Source organism: Carassius carassius, chromosome 8 (assembly GCF_963082965.1).
Source record: "Carassius carassius chromosome 8, fCarCar2.1, whole genome shotgun sequence".
NCBI classification, from domain to species: Eukaryota; Metazoa; Chordata; class Actinopteri; order Cypriniformes; family Cyprinidae; genus Carassius; species Carassius carassius.
Window position 1 is genome coordinate 33767706 of NC_081762.1, and position 21136 is coordinate 33788841.

Consider the following 21136-nt stretch of genomic DNA (forward strand, 5'->3'; position numbering starts at 1 on the left):
TCAACCCATCTCTTTTAGAGAACTACAGACCAGTTTCCCTTCTTCCTTTTATTGCAAAAACACTTGAACGAGCTGTGTTCAAACAAGTCTCTACATTTCTCACACACAACAATCTCCTTGACAGCAACCAATCTGGCTTCAGAAGTGGACATTCAACTGAGACGGCCTTGCTCTCAGTTCTTGAAGCTCTAAGACTGGCAAGAGCAGAATCCAAATCTTCAGTACTTATCCTGCTTGATCTGTCAGCTGCTTTTGACACGGTTAACCACCAGATCCTCCTATCAACCCTACTGGCAAATGGCATCTCAGGAACCACACTTCAATGGTTTGAGTCTTACCTATCAGATAGGTCCTTCAAAGTATCTTGGAGATGTGAGATGTCCAAGTCTCAACATCTATCTACTGGGGTGCCTCAGGGCTCAGTTCTTGGACCACTTCTCTTCTCTGTCTACATGGCATCATTAGGTTCTGTCATTCAGAAACATGGCTTTTCATACCACTGCTATGCTCATTCCATCCTGATGATCCGACGGTAGCTATTCGCATCTCAGCTTGTCTAACAGACATTTCTTCCTGGATGATGGACCATCACCTTCAACTCAACCTTGCCAAGAGAGAACTGCTTGTGATTCCAGCAAACCCATCGTTCCATCACAATTTTACCATCAAGTTAGGCACATCAACCATAACTCCTTCAAAAACAGCTAGAAGCCTTGGAGTTATGATTGATGATCAGCTGACTTTCTCAGACCACATTGCTAAAACTGTCCGATCCTGCAGATTTGCTTTATTCAACATCAAGGAGATCAAGCCCTTTCTTTCGGATCATGCTGCACAACTCCTTGTTCAAGCTCTTGTTCTCTCCAGGCTGGACTATTGCAATGCCCTCTTGGCAGGTCTTCCAGCCAATTCTATCAAACCTTTACAATTAATTCAGAACGTGGCAGCAAGATTAATTTTTGATGAGCCAAAAAGAATACACGTCACACCTCTGTTTATCAATTTGCACTGGCTTCCAATAGCTGCTCGCATAAAATTCAAGGCATTGATGTTTGCCTACAAAACTACCACTGGCTCTGCACCCATTTACCTAAATTTGTTACTTCAGACTTATGTGCCCTCTAGAAGCTTGCGTTCTGCAAGTGAACGTCGCTTGATTGTGCCATCCCAAAGAAGCACAAAGTCACTTTTACGGACTTTTAAGTTAAATGTTCCCTTCTGGTGGAATGAACTCCCCAACTCAATCCGAGCAGCTGAGTCCTTAGCCATCTTCAAGAATCGGCTTAAAACACATCTCTTCCATCTTTATTTGACCCTCTAACTTTAACACTCACTATTCTAATTCTATTCTTAAAAAAAATCTAACTACCTTTCTAATCTTTTTATATTCTATTTTCTTTTCATTCATTATGCAATTGTATATGTATGTGTGTGTGTGTGTGTGTGTGTGTGCAAAGACCTCTAACTAGCTTGCTCTATTCTTTTTTATTTTTATTTTTTATTCTGTTTTCTTTTTATTTATTATATTATTTAAAATCCCATGCTACGTGTACTGTGTTAACCTAACTGAGACTTGTTATAGCACTTATATATCATTGCTCTTTTTGTTGTTTTTGATTGCTTCCACTGTCTTCATTTGTAAGTCGCTTTGGATAAAAGCGTCTGCTAAATGAATAAATGTAAATGTAATGTAAATGTAAATCCAAGCACTTATATAATTAACCCTGAAAACACTGGATTAATTTCCAGCATTTTCGAGGATTCGAACACCCGTACTATTACCCTGTACGACGGCGAATGTAACACGTATGAAGCCTTGACCGTTTGATCAGGTGCGTGCTCAGTCAGCAGAGGCTCACAGTTGAGCCAGCAAAAGCATGAATCCCTCCTATGCAAGTAGTCAGATATGTTTGATGAAAGCATCCCCAATAGATGAGCCTGAAGCAGCAGCCATTAATATCGACAGCCTTGACCACAGATTAACGAGGCTTGTGGGTATATTTAACTGAGTTACCAGTGTGGTAATACGATAGCATGCCTCGCAACGTAACTGAACAATAGCTTTTACAATAAACAGTGTCTGAAGCATGTTCGCCAAAATAGCACTAGGCAGTAAAATTAAATAACTTTGCTTAGCTTCGTGAAGACGTCCATAGATGAATTAAAGTTGAAATGTCCACACTGTAAACACAAATATTATAAGTAACTTATAATGGAAAGTACCTGGTACTCAAAATTTGCCAAAAAAGTTTAGCTAACTATTATTTTTGAGTTCATTCAACATCTATCATAGATTTAAGTTAACAGTAAATATTTTTTTGAGTTTTTACAACTACACTAAAGTTAAAGAGTTTAGGGAACTTGAAAAATAGATTCAACCATAATTAAATATTTTAATGTCAATCCTTCGCCCTCTAGGGGTGGTCTTTACCATAAAGTTACGTCATCGTTGAACGTGCACTCAGACGTGTTTCAATACACTTGCACTTGGGTTCGACAGCAGTTCAAATAAATGCATTTTTATTTCGATGGCTACAAAAATAGGCAAGTATTAAGCTGTTTCAAATAATGTTCCACAATTAGCTACCAGTTGAAGTGTAAAAACATATCTAAATGTCTCTAACGTTAGGATATTAAATAATGCAGTGCACATGCAGTCCTTATGTTAGGCCTTTTTTTAAGTTGTGTATTTTTCTATAGGCCCTATGTGAAGTAAGCTGAAGGTTATTTGATGAAAATACGTGTTCGATCTATTTTCTTTGTGTTATGTGTATTGTGTAACGTTAGTTTTCTTTGTCTCAGTGCATAAAAGTCGTCTGAATCTAACAGGCCTGTCGAATCTACATATTTCCCGCAATTCCAGTTCCTAAGGTAAGACAAGAACGTTCTTGTAAATATAATCTTATTAGACTAACATTAAAAAAGTGTTAATGAAAATTTCCTCAGTGATGCAAGTTTTATAAATTTGAAGTTAAATGTTATTTCATTTGAATTAAGCCTATATATTTTTAACATTGTCACTGCCTGTTAAAATTCTTTTTTTCTTTTAAATAAAGTTATCTTTTGTTTTTAAAGATTGTTAAAAAAGGATATTAAATTATGCCATGTATATGCAGTCTTACTGTTTGGCCTTTCTGAAAATGTGTTTTTTTATTAGGTGGAGTCAGCTGCACATCATTTGATGAAAATCTGTGTCCTGTCAGTTTTCTTTGTGTTATCATTTCTTCGACCTTTTGTTGCATAAAAGTAGTTGGAACTTCACTGGCCTATTGAGTCCACGTTGTTCCTATTGCTGTTCCTAAGGTGAGACACGCATTCCTGCAAATATAATTCTTAAAAAAAAATAGTGCTACTGAGTTAAATGTGTATTTATTTAATCTGAGGTTTAGGTTTCATTTAAATTATATTTGTTTTTAGGATTTCTGCAGAGCAAGTTGAAAGTTACAAAAATTGGAACAAGTTCCAGGTAAATTTGATTTTTGTGTAGTGATTTAGAGGGTTGGCTTGGGACTGTAAGCTGTGTACAGCCTCATTTCAATCCAGAACACACTTGCTCACACACATTCGATTGCAGCATAGTCATTATTCAAAAGTTAGCCCATTGCCATGTTTACATAAAGACTGTGCATGTTCATTTTACTCATTTAATGCCCTGAAAACCCATCTCGATATCACACAGAAGACCGTATTACACAAGAGGCTCAAAATCAGGAACCTTTAGTTTTTATCTGTCCGATTTGTTTATTTAATCAGCCATTCTCAGACACTGCTCTCTTCAGGCACCTGAGACTCCATTTATACATCAAATGATCCGCTTACTTATGAAAAAAGTGTTCTTAAAGTATTTTTAGAGAGCTGATAGTTCTACTAACCAAATTAGAATCTTTGAGACAGGATCAAGTTGATTCAAATAACATATGTCCACAGACACAGTCTGTTGATCTTCAACACAAAAACTGTAGAATCTCCAAAACTCTTTTGTTCACTTCTTTTTGCAGTTGGTGAGTTTTCTTCTTGTCAGTCTCTCATGGCTGGCTCACCAAATTGTTAGATTTTGCTGTATTTGGCTGATAAGTAGTTTGGGTGGCTCTCCAATCTACTAGATTTCTCTAATACATAAAATAAGTAAGCTTGACCAAAGTTCTTGTGGGGAGAAGAATTTATTGAAGGTAGCAGTGTAGCAGTTCTTCAGCAGTGATGTTAGCATGTCATCCTTCAAAGAATCTTAACCCAAAGTACTGTCTGTGAGAACATACCTTTATACCTGTGTTGGGAACTCAGAAAAGAAGACCAGGAGACTCTTGGGTGATCTTCAGCAGGATTCTTTATTGAGAACGCTCTGCATGGCGCTGTAGTCATCAAAAGTCTAACTTGTCCTTAAGACATTGTAGATTATATACATTCAAGTGGGAGGGATCCATACAGTAGTGGTGGAGACACTTTAAACAAAGCATGCAAATGCAATCAGGAAAGTGCCAGTAACTGGCATCTTCCCAGCCTTGATCTCATCAGCATAACAGTATCATTTAAATACAGAGGTGCCTGACAGTATCGCTGATACCTTCACATTATCATAGAGACAAAAGGCACAGCTGTGCCTTAAGCTTAAAAAGCCAAATGGCAAGGAAGCGCACAAAGACAAAAGGACATTATCTCAGACACCTGATTTTCCTGATTTACCTCAAAATGTATATCAAAACGTTTTCAGTTCATATGCTATTACATTGGAACCTAGATTTAACATTTTATAAATTTGTAATCCCACAGTCCTCCAGTTGAGAGTTGTAATAACTCTCACATAATAAAAATTGAACATTTAAAAGTTCATTCTTGTAACCTGTGATCGTTACAGGCACATAGCACTTGCTCTGTGTTGATTGTCTGTAGTGACGAATGGCATGTTGACACAGAAACAAACATGTAGCTAGGGTCTGTCTAGGTTTCCGAACAGGTTTCCGAACCATGACAAATTGTCTTCAGTCATCTGGTGTAATTTTGATGAAAGTTCAATAATGTCTTGTTGAATTTTGTTCAAGTTCTCTGTTGGATCCAGTAAACCGGTGCAGCACTCAGGTCCGATAATGGTACATGCTCCCCTTTGCATTGCAAGAATGTAATCCAAGGCAACTCTGTTCTGTAAGATCATTATCTTGTGTGAAGCAAGAGTGTTTGTGATGTTACCCAAGGCCAAAGCCGTATCATTGGCCAGTTTCTGTACAGAATTCGATAAGCTTCTAACTTGATCCAGGGCTCGTATGACACCATAAGATGGGATTAATGTTCCAAGAGTTCTGGACCACCATGTTTGTGCACAAGTGAGTCCTGGAATGCAGTGATCTTCTGTGTTCGTGGTAGGAGCTGAATCACTTAAACGTGGAATATTTTGAAAGGTGGTGTTGTCTGTTATTAGGACTGGAGTGGATTTCACATTTTCTCTGATTGCAGGTAGGGCATAGACTAAGGTGCACCTGCCATTCAACTTCACCGGTAGCACACTATAGATTTGAGGTTCCGCATAGCCAAAACATGCCTGTTGGGGGGGAAATCCTGCACCATTGGTTCAAATTAAATAGCTTAGGGAATGATCGAGTTTGCCTAATACATACTTCCACATCCTCATTCTTTTGTCGTGTGGATGATGAAATTTGTCTTCAGTGACATTACCCTTTTTAATTATGTGTGACGGAGGGTATAAGGATAGTCTGGAAGCAGATGCGAGATTAACAGTGCAATGAGATGAGATGAAGATAAATACACAAATAAACAATGATGTTGAGATGAAGACACTCCGTGGTGGTGGTGAGGAGGTGAGGAATCCTGATGGTGGTGGAGAGAAGGTGAGTAATCCGAATGATGACGGCGTGTAGACAGCAGGAGAGGATGGCACAGGAACTGCGGGGAATAGAGCCGAAGGTAAATGTCCGTGGCAGACGGACAGGGAAACCACATTAAACAAATAACAACGATCTCACAAACACAAGACGTGAGACAAGCCAATATAAAGTGGATGAGTTATGAGTGACAGCTGTTGCTGATGACAATTAACGGAGACGCCCACAAGCTAATCAGTGCAGACGCGAAACACACAGATTTCACCACAAAGTGCAAACACCCCGAGATCACGGTTTACCAACCGTGACAGTACCCCCCCCCCCTCTAAGAACTCCTCCTGGAGTTCCCAGAAAGGCCTACCTGCTGATTGTAGTCATCAATAAGGGAGTGATCCAATATGTCCCTAGCAGGTACCCAACTCCTCTCCTCCGGACCGTAACCTTCCCAGTCCACCAGATACTGGAATCCGCGTCCCCTCCGTCTAGAGTCCAGAATACGATTAACCGAATATGTCGGTTCCCCGTCTACAAGACGCGGCGGTGGGGGAACCGGAGTAGGCGGATTAATACGTGCATAAAACACGGGTTTAATTTTGGACACATGAAAGGCGGGGTGTATCCTCCTGTATGCCGGAGGTAGTTTGAGGCGGACTGTCACCGGACTAATGATCTTGGTGATAGTAAACGGGCCGATAAATTTGGGAGCTAATTTATTAGAAACGGATCGCAGAGGAATGTTACTGGTAGAAAGCCAAACCTTTTGACCCACGACGTAGACGGGAGGCTTTGACCGGTGGCGATCGGCCTTGGCCTTAGTGCGCTCCCTCATCCGGAGCAGAGTCTCGCGGGCTCTGGTCTAGGTGCGGTGACACCTCTGGACAAACGCGTGAGCGGAGGGGACCGCGACTTCAGATTCCAGACTGGGAAACGCTGGTGGCTGGTACCCTACGCTACACTGAAACGGAGAGAGGCCCGTAGCTGACACTGGCAATGAATTGTGGGCGTACTCCACCATAGAGAGTTGTTAACTCCAGGAAGAAGGATTCTTGGAGACCAAACATCGCAACGTCCTCTCTAAATCTTGGTTGGCTCGCTCAGATTGTCCGTTGCTTTGGGGATGATAACCCGAAGACAAGCTAACAGACGCTCCTAACAATTTGCAAAACTCTTTCCAAAATTTGGATATAAACTGAGATCCCCTGTCCGAAACCACGTCTACCGGGAGGCCATGAAGCCAAAACACGTGATCTAGAACAGTGACCGCTGTCTCCTTGGCTGTCGGTAATTTGGGCAAGGGAATGAAATGTGCCGCCTTCGAGAACCGGTCCACTACGGTCAAAACGACCGTCATGCCATTAGAGGGCGGGAGGGCGGTAACAAAATCTAGAGCGATATGTGACCATGGTCTCGAAGGGACAGACAGCGGTTGAAGAAGCCCATTAGGAGGTCGGTTAGATGACTTACCACTGGCACAAACTGAGCAAGCCAAAACAAAATCGCGGACATCGCGAGCCATACGTGGCCACCAGAATCGTTGTCTAACTAACCCATTAGTTCTACTTATCCCTGGGTGACAAGCCATATTAGAACAATGACCCCACTGAACAACTTCGGACCTTAACTCCTCCGGCACAAATAAACGGTTCGTTACCCCTTCTAAGGCCGTCTTGACCTTCGACTCGACCTCCCATACGAGTGCTGAGACTACTAATCTGGCAAAATACACTCAGGAGTAACGGGACGGGCGGAGGGATCAAAAAGACGTGACAAAGAATCGGGTTTGACATTTTTGGAACCCGGGCGGTACGATAGGGTAAATTCAAAACGACAAAAAAAGTGCCCACCGAGCCTGCCTGGAACTGAGAATTTTGGCAGTTCTAATGTATTCTAAGTTCTTGTGATCGGTCCAAACAATAAAGGGAACCCCTGAACCCTCCAACCAGTGACGCCATTCCTCTAATGCTAGTTTGACCGCCAACAACTCTCTATTGCCAATGTCATAATTACGTTCGGCAGGACATAGTCGATGTGAGAAAAACGCGCAAGGATGTACCTTATCGTCTGAAGCAGCATGTTGGGACAACACTGCTCCTACCCCCACCTCTGACGCGTCGACCTCCACCACAAACTGCCGTGTGGGATCAAAGGCCACAAGGATGGGAGCCGAAATGAAGCGGTTCTTGAGGTTAGTGAACGCAGCCTCAGCAGCGTCCGACCACCTGAACGGATTACTGGGAGAGGTCAAGGCTGTCAGAGGTGAGGCTAGTTGGCTGAAATTACGAATGAAACGTCGATAGAAATTGGCGAACCCCAGAAACTGCTGTAGGGCCTTACGGGAATCTGGCGAGGGCCAATCTATCACAGCCTTAACTTTGTCAGGGTCCATACGTATTCTCTCGGACGAAACGATATACCCTAGGAAGGGGACAGACTGTGCATGGAATACGCATTTCTCCGCCTTGACAAAAAGCCCATTCTCAAGTAACCTCTGGAGCACTCGTCTGACGTGTTGAACATGTTCCTGGAGAGATGAAGAAAAAATCAGTATGTCATCCAGGTAAACATATATAAACTGATCTACCATATCTCTCAATACGTCATTCACGAGTGCTTGGAAAACCCCGGGCGAGTTGGAGAGCCCGAACGGCATCACCAAATACTCAAAGTGCCCTCTAGGGGTATTAAAGGCGGTTTTCCATTCATCTCCTTCCTGATGCGGACCAAATGATAAGCAGTGCGTAAATCCAATTTTGTGAATATGGATGCTCCCTGCAACCTCTCGAAAGCTGAAGACATGAGTGGCAAAGGATAGGTATTCTTAATAGTAATGTTGTTCAGCTCTCGGTAGTCAATGCAAGGTCGCAGAGAACCATCCTTCTTACCCACAAAAAAGAACCCCGCCCCCGCTGGAGAAGAGGAAGGATGGATGAACCCAGAGGCTAAGGAATCAGAAATGTATTTCTCCATGGCCTCCCTCTCAAGAATAGAAAGAGAGTATAACTTGCCCTTAGGCGGAGACTTACCTGACACTAAGTCTATAGCACAGTCGTAGGGACGATGCGGAGGAAGAGAAGCAACACGGGACTTACTGAACACTTCCTTCAGGTGTAGAAACCATTTTCTTCTTCTGAAAGACAGAAACAGGGACAACAGAACAAGCAGAAACCAGACAAGACTCATGACATCTTTCACTCCACAATGTGACAGTGTTAGAACCCCATTCCACTCGTGGATTATGTTTGGACAACCAGGGGTGACCTAAAACAATGGGAGCAGCAGGGGAGTCCATGAGAAAAAAAGATATGGTTTCTTGATGGTTTCCAGACGTGATCAGTGTGATGGGTTCTGTATGGTGCGTGACGTGAGGCAGTTCCTGGCCGTTGAGTGCGGTGACATGGATGGGGAGAGACACAGGAAGGACAGGAATGTTCAAGTGATGTGCAAGTGAAGAATCAATGAAATTACCTTCAGCTCCGGAGTCCAGAAGGGCATGACACTCGTGATGTAGATTCTTCCACCGCAGTTTCACCGGAAGGAGGGTCGATGATGTAGGTGAGGACTTCTAAGCGGAGATCCCACCCGATAGTAGCCTCAAATTTACTACCGGGCTGGCTCTTTTACCGGGCATGAGTAGGTGTTATGAGCAGAGCCTCCACAGTACAAACACAGTCCTTGGGACCTCCGCCGTTCCCTCTCCCTCTGGGACAGCCGAGCTCTACCCACCTGCATGGGCTCGTGGTTGTCGACAGAACCGACCGTGTTCTCTCGACTCAAGTGCCCCCTAGCAGGAGAGATGGTAGATCTTGAAGGACTGGGTTGGCGGCCCAAGCAATTAATCCGTGCGTCAACTCGTAAAGCCAGTTCGATGAGTCCGTTGAGAGTGGGGGGCAGCTCGAGGAGGTAGATCTCCTGCTGAACACGGTCGGATAACCCATGCAGGAATCTATCCCACTCCGCCGCTTCGTTCCACTGGCATGCAGCCGCCAGGGTGCGGAACTTGATGGAGTAATCGGTGACAGAGGAAGAGCCTTGCCGGAGTTCCGAGAGTCGATGAGCGGCTTCCCTGCCGGTCGTGGCATGGTCGAAGACCCTCCTCATCTCCTCGGAAAGGGCGTGGAACGAGGCACAACACGGGTGGTGGTTTTCCCACACCGCCGTCCCCCATAAGGCAGCCTTGCCAGACAGCAATGTGAGCGTAAACGCTACTTTAGATTCATCCGTAGCGAAGGTGCGGGGCTGTAGTGCGAAATGCATAGAACATTTGGTTAGGAACGCTCTGCAAAACGCTGGCTCACCCGCATAGTTCTCCGGCGTCGGAAGTCGCGGTTCTGGCCGGAAGTGGTCCTGGGGAATCTCCCGGGGGACGGACAGCGCAGGCGGTGCGATGGGCGCAGTGGGAGACGTGAGTTGATGGATCTGCTGGGTGAGCTCGGACACCTGTGCCACCAGCGCTTGGACAGCGCGTCCGGTGTTCGAGATGCTCTCCTGCTGTTGATCCATTCTCTTTTGACGCTGTGGTGTATGCATACTGTGAGGGTATTGGTGCTCGCTGCTTCCATGTTGGTAAGATCGTTATGTGACGGTGGGTATAAGGATAGTCTGGAAGCAGATGCGAGATTAACAGTTTAATGAGATGAGATGAGATGAAGATAAATACACAAACAAACAATGATGTTGAGACGACGACACTCCGTGGTGGTGGTGAGGAGGTGAGGAATCCTGATGGTGGCGGAGAGAAGGTGAGTAATCCTAATGATGACGGCGTGTAGACAGCAGGAGAGGATGGCACAGGAACTGCGGGGAATAGAGCCGAAGGTAAATGTCCGTGGCTGAGTGAACGTGCGAAGAGTGGATGAGGTTCAAAGGTAAACACAGACATCCAACGCATACAACACTAAAGCAGACAGACAGGGAAACCACATTAAACAAATAATAATAATAATAATAATAATACATTTTATTTGTAATGCGCTTAACCCAAAGCGCTACAGTAATAAAGTAATAAATAAAGTAAAACAAAACACCAAAAGCAATACAACAATTCATTATAGAAAGACAGTCTTGAATAAATGTGACTTAATCAACATTTTAAAATCATCCAACGTTGGTGCATTTCTGACGTGCAGAGGAAGTACATTCCATAGCTTAGGGGCTTTATATGAAAAGGCTCTTTCCCCCATGGTCTTTAGCTTGCATGATGGCTGGTTAAGTGAAAGAGAGTTAGTAGAGCGAAGAGAGCGTGATGGAATATAAGGGCTGATGAGTTCACAAAGATACTCAGGTGCAGTCCCATGAAGTGCCTTGTATGTTAAAATAAGAATTTTAAAATCAATTCTCGCATTTACGGGAAGCCAGTGTAATTGTGAAAGAACCGGTGTAATGTGTTCAAGAGGAGAAGTACAAGTGAGCACACGAGCGGCAGAATTTTGTATATACTGATGCTTGCTCAACGATTTAGCTGGAAGGCCAGAGAACAAGGCATTACAATAATCTAACCTAGTTGTTATGAAGGCATGTATAAGCCTTTCTGTGTCTGCAAAAGAGAGAAAAGGTCTAAGTCGAGCTATGTTTCTCAGGTGGAAAAATGCAGTTTTAGAGATGTGTTTTATGTGTGCTTCAAATGATAATTGTGAATCAAAAATGACACCAAGATTTCGCACCTGTGAAGTGGGGATTACCGTGCAGGAATCAACAATCAAACTGATCTGCTCAGCCTTACGTGTGGCTGCCACTGTACCAATCCGCATCAGTTCAGTTTTGGAGCCATTCAGCTTCAAGAAGTTGTTATGCATCCAGTTACTGATCTCTGCTAAACAACCACGCAAAGCTATTAATGAGCAATGGACATCAGGACTAGTGGTGATGTAAATCTGCGTATCATCCGCATAGCAGTGATACCCAAGACCATGTTTCCTAATGATCTGCCCAAGTGGAAGCATTAATATTAAATAATATTGGACCCAATAACAACGATCTCACAAACACAAGACGTGAGACAAGCCAATATATAGTGGATGAGTAATGAGTGACAGCTGTTGCTGATGACAATTAACGGAGATGCCCACAAGCTAATCAGTGCAGACGCGAAACACACAGATTTCACCACAAAGTGCAAACACCCCGAGATCACGGTTTACCAACCGTGACATTATGAAACCACATGCAGCACTGGGAATTTTTCCCAAATCTTTAGAGTCTAAGGATAGCTGTTCAACACACCAACTAAATGTCATTGGTAAGAGTAAGTCTGTCATAACAGGTGTGGTTGAGGTCAAATTGCAGGACCTTAAACCTGGAATGCAACATGGTGAGGCTTGAGGAATAGTCACGTCATGACATGTGCTTTGGTTAAAAATTCCATTAGTGACAACACCAAATAGAGTGCAGGTATCACAGTCAGAAATGGGGTGTGCTACCCATGGGATTCCTGCTCCTACAGAAGGTGGATGTGGCATGCAAACGTTCTTTCCAGCAAACAAGGAGTTTCTTGACATATTCATCAGCTCTAAGAATATGTTGTTTCTGGAGTCTATACTTTGTGCGATGTTCATGATGATTACTAGTACGGCAATCTTGATCATGTTGATGGATGACTGAAGTTCCCGTGTATGATTCTCTGCGTTGTGTATTTAATTTATTTATTTTTTCTTCCGTGACAGTTGGCTCGGTTGTGGGTCTGGTTGTCTTTTAAAAGTGGTGTCGTCATACACAGATGAGGAGGTCGGTGTGTATGGGCCTCGGGACAGCCATCAAGTGGTATCTGCACAGAGTAAGAAAGAAAACAAACAACGACAGAGCAGCATTTGTTGTAAAAAAAACTCTAAACACTAGGGTTGTATCCTCTGGTCGATTTGAGTCTGCTATTGTTGTTCCTTTCTTTCCCTATTTCTTAATTACCGCGACACCTAAAGAACAGTGAGGTAAGGATGGACTAGTAGGTGGGGGAATGCCTAAAAGGGAATCTTCACCGCAGGATTGGCCCCCGAAGCCTGTTGCATTCGGTTCTTTCCTGGGCTCCTCACTGGTCCATGTGTCCTATCCTATCCCTGTAGGTGGAGGAACAACTTTACAGTGTGAAACATGAGTCCATGTTTTCCTTCCCTGACAAAACACTGCAGCTGCTGTAATCAACATCACTTGATGTGGTCCGTGCCACTTAGGCTCTAACGGCTTGTTTCTGAATGACTTTATCATGACCCACTGACCTGGGATGATTGTGTGTCCCCCTTCTGGTGGAGTCTGCCAACACGATTTTTGCAATCGATCCTGAAGCTATCGTGCATGCTCTAGTTAAGGCTACTAGTTCTGCAGCTTGAGCTGAAAAATGATCTGGAAGACGGCCTGAAGCTATAACTTCAGTGGTGGAAGTTACTGCATAACCTGCTCGTCTGTTTCCCTCAATGACTTGAGCTGAACCATCAACAAACAACTCCAATTCTGCATTCTCTATGGGAGTTTCTTTTATGTCAGTCATAGCTGCATATGTAAGCGTAACACAATCGTGAGTTATTTCACCTTCTTCCTCTAACAAAACTTCAGTCATTGCAGACATCATACATGAGGATGGTTTGTTACTGGTGCACCTTGTAAAACAATGTTCGGGGCTGTGAGGGTCGTTAACAAATTTCCCCAGCGAGAGGAGGTGACAGAAGTGACTTTTGCTTGATTCATTAGTGCGGACACTGCATGAGGACATCTTACATTTATAGTCTGTCCTAGCACCATTCCTGTTGAAGCCTGAAGAGCTAGATGAACTGCCTGCACTGCTCTAAGACATGGGCCCATGCCTTGAGCAACTATGTCAAGTTTACATGAATAGTAATGAATTGGGCGTAAACTGCCCCCATGATCTTGCATTAAACATGCAGTCATAAAGTCTAAGTGTTCATGTACATAAAGCACAAAGGGTTTATTAGATTGTGCAATTCCTAATGCTGGTGCTTGACATAGTACTCTCTTTAAATCATTGAAAGCTTTGAGGTGAATTTCTTCCATACAAACAGTATCAGAATCTTTAACCTGGCCTTTCAACAAGTCATAGAGAGGCTGAGCAATTGAGGCATATTCTTCAATCCAAGGTCTACAGTAACCTGCTGTTCCTAAAAATGATCTGAGTGTTTTAATGGTCGTAGGTGGAGGTATGGCTTTGACTGAAGCGGTTTGATCCTGTGTAATAGATCTATTTCCTGCACCAATTGTTTGACCCAGAAATGTGACTTGGTTTTTAGCAATTTGAGCTTTGTTAAAGCTGCATTTGTGTCCTCTTTTCTGCAAATAGTCCAACAATGTTGCCAATTCAGTTTGATGTACCTCGTGATCTGTAGAGGCTACCAAAATATCATCGACATATTGAATCATAGTGGACTTTTTTACTGGACATTCTCGGTCACACAAATCACGTCTGACAGCCTGATGGTATAAAGTTGGGGAATTCTGAAATCCCTGGGGCAAACGTGTCCACTGATATTGTTCATAGTCAACTGTAAAAGCTAACCATGTCTGGCTGTCAGAGTGCAAGGGTACAGAAAAGAATCCATTAGACATATCAATTACAGAAAAAACCTTACAATCGAATGGTAAGTCATTACAAATTGTAGATGGATCTGCCACTAGGGGGGTGATTTTATCAATATGTTTATTGGCTACTCTGTAGTCTATGGTGAGTCTCCATGTCCCATTAGATTTCTTGATGGGCCATATGGGTGAGTTACAGGGACTGTTTGTTTTAACTAGCACTCCTTGCTTCAGCAATGTTTCCACAATAGGTTTTATCCCCTGTATAGTTTCCTTACTGATAGGATATTGTTTGGTAACAGGAGGTGGAGTTCCTGTCAATTTGACTGGTTCTAAACCTGTCAAAAACCCACAATCATCTTTGTCTTTAGCCCAAATTGGATGATTCTGTAAGAAAGCATACTCAGGAGTTATTACATTATTGGTAGAAACTTGTGCTGAGGAAATTTTTATGCTAGCAGATTCTGAGGGCATGTCTAAAGTCAGATGTACTTGTCTGAGTAGATCCATGCCTAGAATTGCACCTGTATTTAATGGAGCACATAGCAATTTTGTAGTCAGAGTCTTTGGGCCTAATTGTACATCTATGGACAGGGTTTCATACAAAACAGAATCTTCACCTATTACACCTGTTAAACAAAGTTTAGTTTTCTTGTATGGGATGTTTAAACCTTCAGCCAATTTTATAGGAATTACTGTAATTTCTGCACCTGTATCAAGCAAAAAGTCAATCTCTTTCTCTTGTATGCTACCTTTCACCAAAATTATTTTGTCATTGTGATGGATTACAGGGTAAAGGTAGCTACTCTAACAATTAGTTTTTTTTTCCTGTTCTTTTTGTGCTTTTAGAAGAACCTGAGCAAGCTGTCCTAAGGTTTCTGTGGTCATTGTAGGAATTACTTCAGGATTGTAGGCGGGCTGAGAAGGAGCAGAATTATGCATAACATTTCTTCTACTATCTTTCAACTTCTCTCAACACTCTTTCTCCCAGTAACCTGATCTTTCACAGTAATTGCATTTGCCTTCTCTTTTAGGCCATCTATGGTCATGTTTCCTTGTGCTAAATGTAGCTGCTGCTGCTACTCTCACTTTTGTCTTAACATCCACATCTCTTTCCCATGTAGCTAAACTGTCTAGAGTACTTCTGAGAGTTTTGTTCGACCAAGTGAGATCTAGGAATGGCAAGGCTTTTCTGTACTCCGCTACAAGGCCATCTGACCAGATGCGTACTAATGGCCCCTTGTCATCTAGCACACTTTCAGGATCATCAACTATTCCATTGTAAATTCACTGACAGTTTCTTCTTTCCTTTGCACACAGTTAGTGATTATAGACCAGTCTATTTTGGGTCCCATAATATTTTTTTGAATTTTCAAAACACCTTCCCTCAAATCGCTTTTACTGACATGTTGTAATTCAGAAGTAACAGCAGACTCAAAGGTGTTGAATTCAGATTCAGTTAGAATTTGTGACATCAGCTGTGTGACTTCTGCTAACGACATGTCGTAGAGACGCATTTTGCTGATTAATGCTCTTCTAAATTCAGAAAAATGTGTGCGTGCTGAGGGTAAGCTCTGGGATAATTAACCAAAAATTAACAATTCTTCTCTACCAACACAGAGGATAACACAAACTTCTAGCACTTTAGTACTAACTTAGTTAACCAAACCCTACAGCTGTCTGTTAACTCTTCTCTGACGGCGCAGAGGATAACACATTTGTTCTGGTTTTAAAGGTTCTTTTGGATAGAGGTACACTCACCTCTATCTGGGTCACGGCGCCAAAAACTGTTGGGAACTCAGAAACGAAGACCAGGTGTTACGAAAGACAGAAACAGGATGTAAATGCAAAGCGTAGTTTATTATAATACAGCACAAAGGTCAGAAATGACGAAGTAGCATAGCAACACAGGTGGGCGGACACAAGGCAGAGTGGAATGGCGACGCAGGGACTACGGTGGACAACGGATGGTGGTGCTCAGTCCAGTGATGATCCCTCGAATGAATCCCGGTGCGTGAATAATCCTCGTGACGGTGCTCGGTAATCCAGTGCTGAGTGAAGATCCAGGGAAGAACGATGACAACACGGGGACTCCAGACGGGAACAGGTACAGGAACACACCAGGGAGAACAATGATCTGACAACATGAAACACAGGTTACTGAACTTATAAAGGGAACAAACAATTGAAACCAAGCTGGCGCTGCTGATCATCGCTGATCAGTGACCACGCCCACAGACACACAAACACACACAACAACACGCTAGACGAGAGAGAGTTAATGAATGAACCGTGACACCAGGAGACTCTTGGGTAATCTTCAGCGGGATTCTTTATTGAGAATGCTCTGCGTGGCGCTGTAGTCATCAAAAGTCTAACTTGTCCTTAAGACATTGTAGATTATATACATTCAAGTGGGAGGGATCCATACAGTAGAGGTGGAGACACTTTAAACAAAGCATGCAAATGCAATCAGGAAAGTGCCAGTAACTGGCATCTTCCCAGCCTTGAAGCATAACAGTGTCATTTAAATACAGAGGCACCTGACAGTATCGCTGATACCTTCACATTATCATAGAGACAAAAGGCACAGCTGTGCCTTAAGCTTAAAAAGCCAAATGGCAAGGAAGAGCACAAAGACAAAAGGACATTATCTCAGACACCTGATTTTCCTGATTTACCTCAAAATGTATATCAAAACGTTTTCAGTTCATATGCTATTACATTGGAACCTAGATTTAACATTTTATAAATTTGTGTATCCCACACCTGTTAACAAATGTGCTACAAACACTACAATAACACCCCATGGAGAGTTAATGATAGTGTAACCTTTTGATGACTTGAAAGGATCTCTCCCATGGAGAGCCCATTTATTGACCTGATGTTGATTATATGGGCCAGTTGTTTTACACTATTGCGAACAAAGTACAGTTGCCTACAGTTGATTGAAAATACATTCAACCAAAGTTAATTAAAAACAAATAATCTTTCATAATGCTATATTGGGTGGTTGTTCTGCATGCTAAGTAAACAAACTACAGCTAGTCCAAAATGCAGCAGCAAGAGTTCTTACTAGAACCAGGAAGTATGACCATATTAGCCCGGTCCTGTCAACACTGCACTGGCTCCCTATCAAACATTGTATAGATTTTAAAATCTTGCTTATTACTTATAAAGCTCTGAATGGCTTAGCACCTCAGTATTTGAATGAGCTCTTGTTACATTATAATCTTCCATGTCCGCTGTGTTCTAAAAACAGCGACTAGTGAAATCAGGACACGACAAAAATCAGGACTAGTGGTGATGTAAATCTGCGTATCATCCGCATAGCAGTGATACCCAAGACCATGTTTCCTAATGATCTGCCCAAGTGGAAGCATTAATATTAAATAATATTGGACCCAATAACAACGATCTCACAAACACAAGACGTGAGACAAGCCAATATATAGTGGATGAGTAATGAGTGACAGCTGTTGCTGATGACAATTAACGGAGATGCCCACAAGCTAATCAGTGCAGACGCGAAACACACAGATTTCACCACAAAGTGCAAACACCCCGAGATCACGGTTTACCAACCGTGACATTATGAAACCACATGCAGCACTGGGAATTTTTCCCAAATCTTTAGAGTCTAAGGATAGCTGTTCAACACACCAACTAAATGTCATTGGTAAGAGTAAGTCTGTCATAACAGGTGTGGTTGAGGTCAAATTGCAGGACCTTAAACCTGGAATGCAACATGGTGAGGCTTGAGGAATAGTCACGTCATGACATGTGCTTTGGTTAAAAATTCCATTAGTGACAACACCAAATAGAGTGCAGGTATCACAGTCAGAAATGGGGTGTGCTACCCATGGGATTCCTGCTCCTACAGAAGGTGGATGTGGCATGCAAACGTTCTTTCCAGCAAACAAGGAGTTTCTTGACATATTCATCAGCTCTAAGAATATGTTGTTTCTGGAGTCTATACTTTGTGCGATGTTCATGATGATTACTAGTACGGCAATCTTGATCATGTTGATGGATGACTGAAGTTCCCGTGTATGATTCTCTGCGTTGTGTATTTAATTTATTTATTTTTTCTTCCGTGACAGTTGGCTCGGTTGTGGGTCTGGTTGTCTTTTAAAAGTGGTGTCGTCATACACAGATGAGGAGGTCGGTGTGTATGGGCCTCGGGACAGCCATCAAGTGGTATCTGCACAGAGTAAGAAAGAAAACAAACAACGACAGAGCAGCATTTGTTGTAAAAAAAACTCTAAACACTAGGGTTGTATCCTCTGGTCGATTTGAGTCTGCTATTGTTGTTCCTTTCTTTCCCTATTTCTTAATTACCGCGACACCTAAAGAACAGTGAGGTAAGGATGGACTAGTAGGTGGGGGAATGCCTAAAAGGGAATCTTCACCGCAGGATTGGCCCCCGAAGCCTGTTGCATTCGGTTCTTTCCTGGGCTCCTCACTGGTCCATGTGTCCTATCCTATCCCTGTAGGTGGAGGAACAACTTTACAGTGTGAAACATGAGTCCATGTTTTCCTTCCCTGACAAAACACTGCAGCTGCTGTAATCAACATCACTTGATGTGGTCCGTGCCACTTAGGCTCTAACGGCTTGTTTCTGAATGACTTTATCATGACCCACTGACCTGGGATGATTGTGTGTCCCCCTTCTGGTGGAGTCTGCCAACACGATTTTTGCAATCGATCCTGAAGCTATCGTGCATGCTCTAGTTAAGGCTACTAGTTCTGCAGCTTGAGCTGAAAAATGATCTGGAAGACGGCCTGAAGCTATAACTTCAGTGGTGGAAGTTACTGCATAACCTGCTCGTCTGTTTCCCTCAATGACTTGAGCTGAACCATCAACAAACAACTCCAATTCTGCATTCTCTATGGGAGTTTCTTTTATGTCAGTCATAGCTGCATATGTAAGCGTAACACAATCGTGAGTTATTTCACCTTCATCCTCTAACAAAACTTCAGTCATTGCAGACATCATACATGAGGATGGTTTGTTACTGGTGCACCTTGTAAAACAATGTTCGGGGCTGTGAGGGTCGTTAACAAATTTCCCCAGCGAGAGGAGGTGACAGAAGTGACTTTTGCTTGATTCATTAGTGCGGACACTGCATGAGGACATCTTACATTTATAGTCTGTCCTAGCACCATTCCTGTTGAAGCCTGAAGAGCTAGATGAACTGCCTGCACTGCTCTAAGACATGGGCCCATGCCTTGAGCAACTATGTCAAGTTTACATGAATAGTAATGAATTGGGCGTAAACTGCCCCCATGATCTTGCATTAAACATGCAGTCATAAAGTCTAAGTGTTCATGTACATAAAGCACAAAGGGTTTATTAGATTGTGCAATTCCTAATGCTGGTGCTTGACATAGTACTCTCTTTAAATCATTGAAAGCTTTGAGGTGAATTTCTTCCATACAAACAGTATCAGAATCTTTAACCTGGCCTTTCAACAAGTCATAGAGAGGCTGAGCAATTGAGGCATATTCTTCAATCCAAGGTCTACAGTAACCTGCTGTTCCTAAAAATGATCTGAGTGTTTTAATGGTCGTAGGTGGAGGTATGGCTTTGACTGAAGCGGTTTGATCCTGTGTAATAGATCTATTTCCTGCACCAATTGTTTGACCCAGAAATGTGACTTGGTTTTTAGCAATTTGAGCTTTGTTAAAGCTGCATTTGTGTCCTCTTTTCTGCAAATAGTCCAACAATGTTGCCAATTCAGTTTGATGTACCTCGTGATCTGTAGAGGCTACCAAAATATCATCTACATATTGAATCATAGTGGACTTTTTTACTGGACATTCTCGGTCACACAAATCACGTCTGACAGCCTGATGGTATAAAGTTGGGGAATTCTGAAATCCCTGGGGCAAACGTGTCCACTGATATTGTTCATAGTCAACTGTAAAAGCTAACCATGTCTGGCTGTCAGAGTGCAAGGGTACAGAAAAGAATCCATTAGACATATCAATTACAGAAAAAACCTTACAATCGAATGGTAAGTCATTACAAATTGTAGATGGATCTGCCACTAGGGGGGTGATTTTATCAATATGTTTATTGGCTACTCTGTAGTCTATGGTGAGTCTCCATGTCCCATTAGATTTCTTGATGGGCCATATGGGTGAGTTACAGGGACTGTTTGTTTTAACTAGCACTCCTTGCTTCAGCAATGTTTCCACAATAGGTTTTATCCCCTGTATAGTTTCCTTACTGATAGGATATTGTTTGGTAACAGGAGGTGGAGTTCCTGTCAATTTGACTGGTTCTAAACCTGTCAAAAACCCACAATCATCTTTGTCTTTAGCCCAAATTGGATGATTCTGTAAGAAAGCATACTCAGGAGTTATTACATTATTGGTAGAAACTTGTGCTGAGGAAATTTTTATGCTAGCAGATTCTGAGGGCATGTCTAAAGTCAGATGTACTTGTCTGAGTAGATCCATGCCTAGAATTGCACCTGTATTTAATGGAGCACATAGCAATTTTGTAGTCAGAGTCTTTGGGCCTAATTGTACATCTATGGACAGGGTTTCATACAAAACAGAATCTTCACCTATTACACCTGTTAAACAAAGTTTAGTTTTCTTGTATGGGATGTTTAAACCTTCAGCCAATTTTATAGGAATTACTGTAATTTCTGCACCTGTATCAAGCAAAAAGTCAATCTCTTTCTCTTGTATGCTACCTTTCACCAAAATTATTTTGTCATTGTGATGGATTACAGGGTAAAGGTAGCTACTCTAACAATTAGTTTTTTTTTCCTGTT

The 21136-nt window shown here is 42.5% G+C and overlaps 1 long non-coding RNA gene across 1 annotated transcript; it reads right to left on the bottom strand.

Annotated features, from left to right (window-relative positions):
* Positions 1–4141: 4141 nt before the first annotated feature.
* On the bottom strand, positions 4142–17334 carry LOC132145724 (uncharacterized). Its single transcript, XR_009434506.1, has 2 exons — positions 17115–17334; positions 4142–4264 (listed from the first exon to the last, which is right to left on the bottom strand). It is a non-coding gene; the product is annotated as an uncharacterized LOC132145724 (long non-coding RNA).
* Positions 17335–21136: the final 3802 nt, after the last annotated feature.